This window comes from Bombus pyrosoma, linkage group LG17, assembly GCF_014825855.1.
Source record: "Bombus pyrosoma isolate SC7728 linkage group LG17, ASM1482585v1, whole genome shotgun sequence".
In the NCBI taxonomy this organism is placed as follows: Eukaryota; Metazoa; Arthropoda; class Insecta; order Hymenoptera; family Apidae; genus Bombus; species Bombus pyrosoma.
Window position 1 is genome coordinate 5666279 of NC_057786.1, and position 6960 is coordinate 5673238.

At 33.3% G+C, this 6960-nt stretch overlaps 1 long non-coding RNA gene across 1 annotated transcript in view; it reads left to right on the forward strand.

Moving 5' to 3' along the window:
- Positions 1 to 440: 440 nt before the first annotated feature.
- LOC122576851 overlaps positions 441 to 6960 on the forward strand; it is a 7383-nt gene continuing 863 nt past the window's right edge. Inside the window, exons 1-2 of the long non-coding RNA XR_006319924.1 lie at positions 441 to 487; positions 568 to 726. This is a non-coding gene — a long non-coding RNA (uncharacterized LOC122576851). The remainder of the gene's footprint in view (positions 488 to 567; positions 727 to 6960) is intronic.

A 6960-nucleotide genomic window follows, 5' to 3' on the forward strand; every position in this document is an offset into this window, starting at 1 on the left:
TAGTTAATCATATTGGTATCTAACATAATATTACATGTAAGATTGTGAACAACTTGTTTAACTGCGATTGGGCAACGTACTCGTAAATTATTATTACATTTATTAAACTATCGTTATTATTATTATTAAATTAAATCGTTATAATTAAATGTTATTATTATTACGTTTAAAGTATCATTAACTACATTTATATTGGGTCGTATCTATGGATACGACCCAAAATAACTTAAATAATAAAACTTAAAATTGACGGAAATATTACATATTGTTGTTATCTTGTTTCCTTTTCTAAATGAATAACCTCGTATTAACATTAGAATCTGTTGAGATTAATTATTTCACGTTGCCCGATTGGTCGGTACAGTGCAACTTTTAAATGTGATGCGTTTATGAACGTATTTCGAGTTGTTACGTAAACGAAGGTTAGTCGACTCGTTCGCAAACGTCTTGCCGGTCTGTGAAAAGTGAAGCAAGTGAAAAGTAGAAAGTAAGTCGAGAGTTAAACTGCATATAAAATGCATCTAATCGTCTTTCTGTGTATTATAATTCTTTACTTATTTATAATAGATTAACTTGGACTGTAAAAGTAGCAAAATAAGGAACAATAGAATATTATTACACCATCGCGGAATCATGTATTGCATTCAGCAAAATGTCTTCCTTTACGAACGCTTCGCGAATTATTCAGATATTAAACAATAACAACAGGGTCTGATAGCGATACAGGTATGTTTGTTGCCGTTTAACATAATAATATTACAACAATTTTAATTTACTTAGCGTATAGACGTTTATAAACAAAGGTGAATTAAAGCATAAGACAAATTTTAAATAATTGAAATTTAACGAATTGTGGATTATTTGTACAACGAATTTACATCTACCCGTACACGTAGAAACGTGGACAAGTTAAGTGGATCTTTAAGTCGATCTAACGCAGATGTTAAGAACAATAAGATATCAAAACGAGTTAAAAGTACTATTATAAGTAATATAATATTATTGACAACGAATATTGAAATATTAAAGCATAAATTAAAATATAAGAATTACGCCAACACAAAGAATGTTTAAAATATATAAATGCAGGAGCTATTAATAACAGTTTGAACAAGTAGCGATATATTTATAACATATTACGTAATAATGATATGCTTAAAATTCCAAGCAAGTTTAAAATATCTTTGTAATTCTTTTACAATTTTTTAAACCTTTTCTTATCCTTTTAAGTATTTACATTAATCAATGTCCGTATATATATATATATATAGGGAATCTACAAATGAGGTGAGGGTGATTCTGCATAAAAATAGAAATCAGAAATATAAAGTAAATTTTTTTCATTTAAAACATGGAGAAAATTTCGAGAAAATCGAGTTCGAAAATTTATCAAATATATCTGAACTAGGCTAATTCCGGTCAGGGCAGGAAATGGAAAATGGAAAGTGTAAAACAAAATTTCTTCGCAAAACGCTTCGTTTCCGAGAATGATATTTGAAAATTGATCAAGTAAGCGTAGCAGGGTTATTCTGAACTAAACACGTTCAAACACCATCTTTTGAAAATAACGTTACATTTTTCACTTATTTTTGCATCTAGAATAATCTCTTACTAATTATCAGTCTATAAGCTATTAACCAATTTGCTACAATGACGATCTGAAAATTTGTCGCTTTTATATCGGTAAGGAAAAAAACTTTCTATTGGAACTGTTTTGTAAATGAACTTTAAACGATGATAGTTTAAGCTCGTTTTCTCTAAAATCGTGATTTTTCAGTTATGTCATTGATACAGTAAATGAGCGGTTTGTCAGAAAGGACGAAAAATTCCCACGGTTGAAGAAGAAATAGTTTTTTCACATATATAGAGTGATACGTAACTTGCGGTACAATTGGGCACGGAGGGTTTCTACGACAAAATATAAGACGAAAATAGAATAAAAGTTTTCATGTGACGCTTCGTTTCCGAGAAAATCGAGTTTGAAAAGGAGGATGTTAAAAAGAGGCCATTGTTGGACTTTCTTGCGAATTAAAAGTTCTCGTAGGACATTTAAGAGCACCGCTCAAGAAAGAAAAAGTGTTATTAATATTTATCCGAAATGTGATGGAAAAATTGAAAAAATTAGTGTGGACATAGGAGAGATAATCTTCATAATCTTCATTTTCTTCAGATACCGATCCATTTGCGAAATAATTTAGAAATTCTGCTGGTAAATCGATTAAAGTTTGAAATCGAGCAGTTGTTGGCTATTGTTCTCACGTAGCAACAATCTGGTGGTAGTTTAGATTTGCTCTATTTCAAACTTCAATTGATTTATCAGCAGAATTTCTGAAGAATTATTATCTCGTTACAGATAAATGCATTATTCCATAGCTGAATCAAAATTTAAAGAAAATGAAAATGGATAAGTTTGACTACTGTCACCTTCTCATCTTTGCATTCGTTGTTTTCAATATTCTCTGATATCTCTTATTCTTTGACAAGTATATATAAACGTGGCTAATTCCGAACTGAACCGGAGTAAATAATCGACAGAAGGTTCAACAATGCGCTAAAATAAGTAAATAACGTAGAATAAAATGTTTTTACGAGATATTTTGGTTTCGAGAGAAATAAATTTGAAATTGTATGAGAACAGTTCATAATTAAACATATTCGAAATTTATTTGCTTGAAAATGAAGCCTTAAACGGAAAAAAAAGATTATTTTACATTTTTTACTTATTTAATAACCTCCGGATGATCGTTTACTCATACCTAGTCGATATTTAACCAAGTTTAAGTATACTTGGTAAAGTTTCAAAGTCTAGCTAGTTTCGACTTATTTTTTCACATAGAATCACCCTGTTGCCGATTGTATTACGTTTACTGAAACACCCTGTATGTACATTGTCTTGTATTCTGTATATCATTTTTGTCTTTGATTATTGCAAGGTTACATAAAAAAACGCGTTAATTTATACTTTTAGAGTAGTTGAAACTGTTGCGAAATTAAGCAGTGTAAATGAAATAATAATGTAGAAAAGGTAGGAAGGTGTGTAGCAGTACTCAGAAAGAAGCGTAAAGATGTGGCAGCTAAATTATTGTGTCCGTGGAAACAAGAAAATTCCTGAATATGCCTGTTTTCAGAAATGTAGCTAGAGTACACGACTACTTGTTACACACATAGATGAAAATTAAGATTAGTACTGAAAATTTGCCCTACAGCTGTATCTAAGAAGTAATTTAATGGAATTAGCATCTTAATTAACTGTTCTCCATTAATAACTCCGAGAAAAGATGGCTCTTTAAATGGCGAATATAAACCTGCGAATAAAATAGGGTTATCCCATAAGTAATGCGATTTTTGTGAGAGTTAAGTTTAGAACAATGGAAGTTGTTACCATCGGGGTTTTAAAAGATTAAAATAAAAAGCTAAATGGAAAAGATCCCCAAGAGATAATTTTCTATTTTCATCTGGTATAAGGAAACCAACGAACGCGTGACCTAATATGCCTTAATATTTATCAAATGCATGTAAATATTTTCTAAAAATATCATTTCATTTTCACGTCAATTATCACAACAATTGGCCTCGTGGCCAATAGCGTGCAATTATATTAGTTTTACAAAAATGTATACTTCTATTAAGCCGTTTCGACCATCAAACAGCAAAGTTATTATACACGTTTGCAATATTTCTTTATAAATATCTCATTTCCCTCTCGATTTACATGATATACATATTCCGTTTATATGTACAGCGTGTCCGGACAGATCGGCACAAACATATGATATGTGTTAATGAGGTCAAGTAGGTGAAAAAAGTACAAGTGTAATATTACGTCCGAAAATGCTTTATCGAAGAATTATAAATGTTTAAAGATTTCGAGGAAAGTTGTTTTTGAGACACGTTATACAGAATCAAATACAGAAAAATGGGGAAAACGACAAATTTACATAACGCTTCAACGTGAACTTTTCGTTTATAAACAATTTATAATTGAAATCTTAAGATGTTAGTATCTTTTAATCAATTGAAATTTCGTTGATAAATGAAATGGGGTAATAATTTATTTTGAAAGTGATGCAAGTACAATTTTGTATAAAACAGGGGAGGCCAAAAAACATCACCTCTTGTTACCCACTTGAACTCAGGAATACGTAGTATAAATCTGATGCCGACATTTTCAAACACCTTGTACACTGTATTCATTTTCAGTATAATTAAAGCAACGAATCACTGTAAAAATTATACTCACTGTTCTGTACGAAAGAAAGAAAAATTATTTTGGATCGCAGGCGATTAACGACGCGAGGAAATGTAAGGTAGGATTTGGTCTGTGTAGTCAGGCGTCGGACGAATTAGATCCTCGTTGGACCGAGATTGAATTACCTGCGCCTGTTTACCCGACATTGTGTGTTCGATGCCTATAACCAATATGCCGACATTGAACTTTCAATTAGTGTCACTTAACTCTGCAAACACAGCCGCTCCCGTTCCGGCGAGTCGTGTCGCCCGACGCTTTCTTCAGTTTTCTCGCGTTACGTCGCCGCCGAACAGCCTTCTTCCTTCCCTTTCTGTTTAGTTTTCGTTATCGAGCGCTCAAACAACCCTGAAACAGCAAACTGTTCCGTTGCTGCTTCCGCCAGTATATATATATATATATATATACTATCCTTTCTGAATTCCTCAATTCAGTAATTATTTAGTATAAATTCGAATAGGGCTGACCTCGCCGACCTCAACGACCCTGAAATATACTGCGAAAGTCAACACTCTGAATAACTTGTTCCTATACATAGTTAGACAAGTATTCGTACATTCGTTTAGAATAGAATAACTTTCTTAAAATTGAACCAAACGACCTGAGCCTTTTTTGAGAATCTGGAAGGGTTAGCTCACGAGATGATATCTAAAAGAAATTTTGAAATATGGAAAAGAAAATAGCAAAGGTCATCTTGCACAACTTGTTCATTTGGGCTTGTAATAAAAATTGAAGTAACAAATGTTGAACACTTGTATCAAAATATATACACGCTGAAAATTTCATCGAATAACGTTGCCATGAGCTAATGGTTCCCGCGTCTTTCGCCCTATAACGGTAATAAATCCAAGATGCTTAAAAATTAATTTTTAAACAAATTAAAGTTAAGATCCCCTCTACATCTTTCGATGCTTTTTAAATTTTCACTACAGGCTCGGATAAAAAGGATATACAAGGTGACTTTTACTACTGTCATCGCCATTCCTAGATATTTCAATTTGCTCAACATTTCCTTTACGCATTATTTAACGAACTAATCCTTCTAGCTTCTAAAAAAAAAGCTCAAGTCGTTTGGTGCAATTTAAAAAAGGTTATCGACTGTCTGTATAACCGCTGCATGGCTCTAGTCTTCAAGTTAAAAACCAATATGTTTAATACTATACTATTTATCATTTAACATATACACTATGTCATAAAATTAAAGGATCATTAAATCGTGACCCGAAAATCGTCAGTATCCAAACTGCTGTAACTTTGTAAAAAATGGTCTACCTGGGCTCGTTTCTTCACAACTTTGAACCTAATGATTTCAAAGATCCGTTTTTGTTGTAAAATGGAGTAGGAAACCAAGGTACATTTCTTCATTTTAAATTTGACAAATTCTAACGACACTACGGAATTTAAGAGGAATTTCAGGTAGTTGGATTTAAAATGAAATTTAATGTCAGATTCAGATGACAATTAGATTTACGCAAGAGTTTGAAGTTTGCGATAGATTTTCGGTTGGAACGCGCGTCTCTTTTAAGAGAAGTTTCCCTCTGCCGTCTGCGGAATGACAGAAGCGTTGAAAAGAGAAACTGTTTTCCATACAGTGTCACGAGTTTGGCCAAATCTAGACAATCGAGACATCAATCCAAGCAATTGCAGCGGCGTGGGAAGGCATCGGAAATGTAAACGAGGCGCGACACTTTGACGCCTAAGAACCCTCGAGGATCGGGCTCTGGAGGCTTCCTGCATTTTCAAGCGGCCCGTCCGACTCGTAGCTGATTTATTGCACTAGACCCGTGTGGGCGTTGTTACACCGGTTAGAAAATACCTGGCCATGTCTGCAGAGTGTCTAGAGTCTAGCTATTGACAGGTTTTCGTTGCTTTCCCCGAGAACAAGGGAGGTTTCCAGGCTCGTCGTCTGCGGACCTAACAATAGTAAATATCCCATTCAGAAACTGTTTCTGTTCTAAGAGATCGGTCAGTTCCTGCCCGCGGATTATTCCGCGATTCGTAATATATAAGTTGGTAATACAGGCCAGGCATTATTCGCGAAATAACCAGCTTCGCGATGCAAATGGGTTTTAATCTCAGGAAAGTAGCTACGTACGTGTTTAACGTGTTTAACACGGAAAATAAGCTATGTATCTTTAGCTTTCTTTTTTTATCTACAGAATTCACCATTGTCGTTTTAATCGTTCCTCGTGCCATCATTCTCGAACCGTGTAACTGGCATATTATCACTTTTCATAGTCAACATTCACCGCTGAATTTTCATTAAATAATCCATAAATTCGTTTAATATCGTGAATAAGATGGAATAAAATATCATGGTACGATCGACCGAGTGAAAAGAATAACGTTTATTCATTTAAAACTCCGCTTTGGAAGAAGATAAGTTTGAAAATTCATCAGCATCCGAGGTATCAAACTTTTGTTTTTGTATTATTAAATATAGGCAATGCCATGATCTACTTTCTATTATTGCTATTATATATCCGTTAGAACCTGACTTCCGCCACATAGGTCTGTCCCATTAATTTCCTTTATTCTGTATTTTATTCTTTATTTTATTTAGTTTCATAAATAAGGGTAAGATCTTAGGGTACTTTTTAAGAATCGTTTTATTAATGCAACAAGTGTTCGAAATGTTGTCTGCTCTTTAAACTAAATTATTATGCGTCTCTTGTAGTAAATTTTGTGCATTGTGTAAATCTTCCAACGCTAAA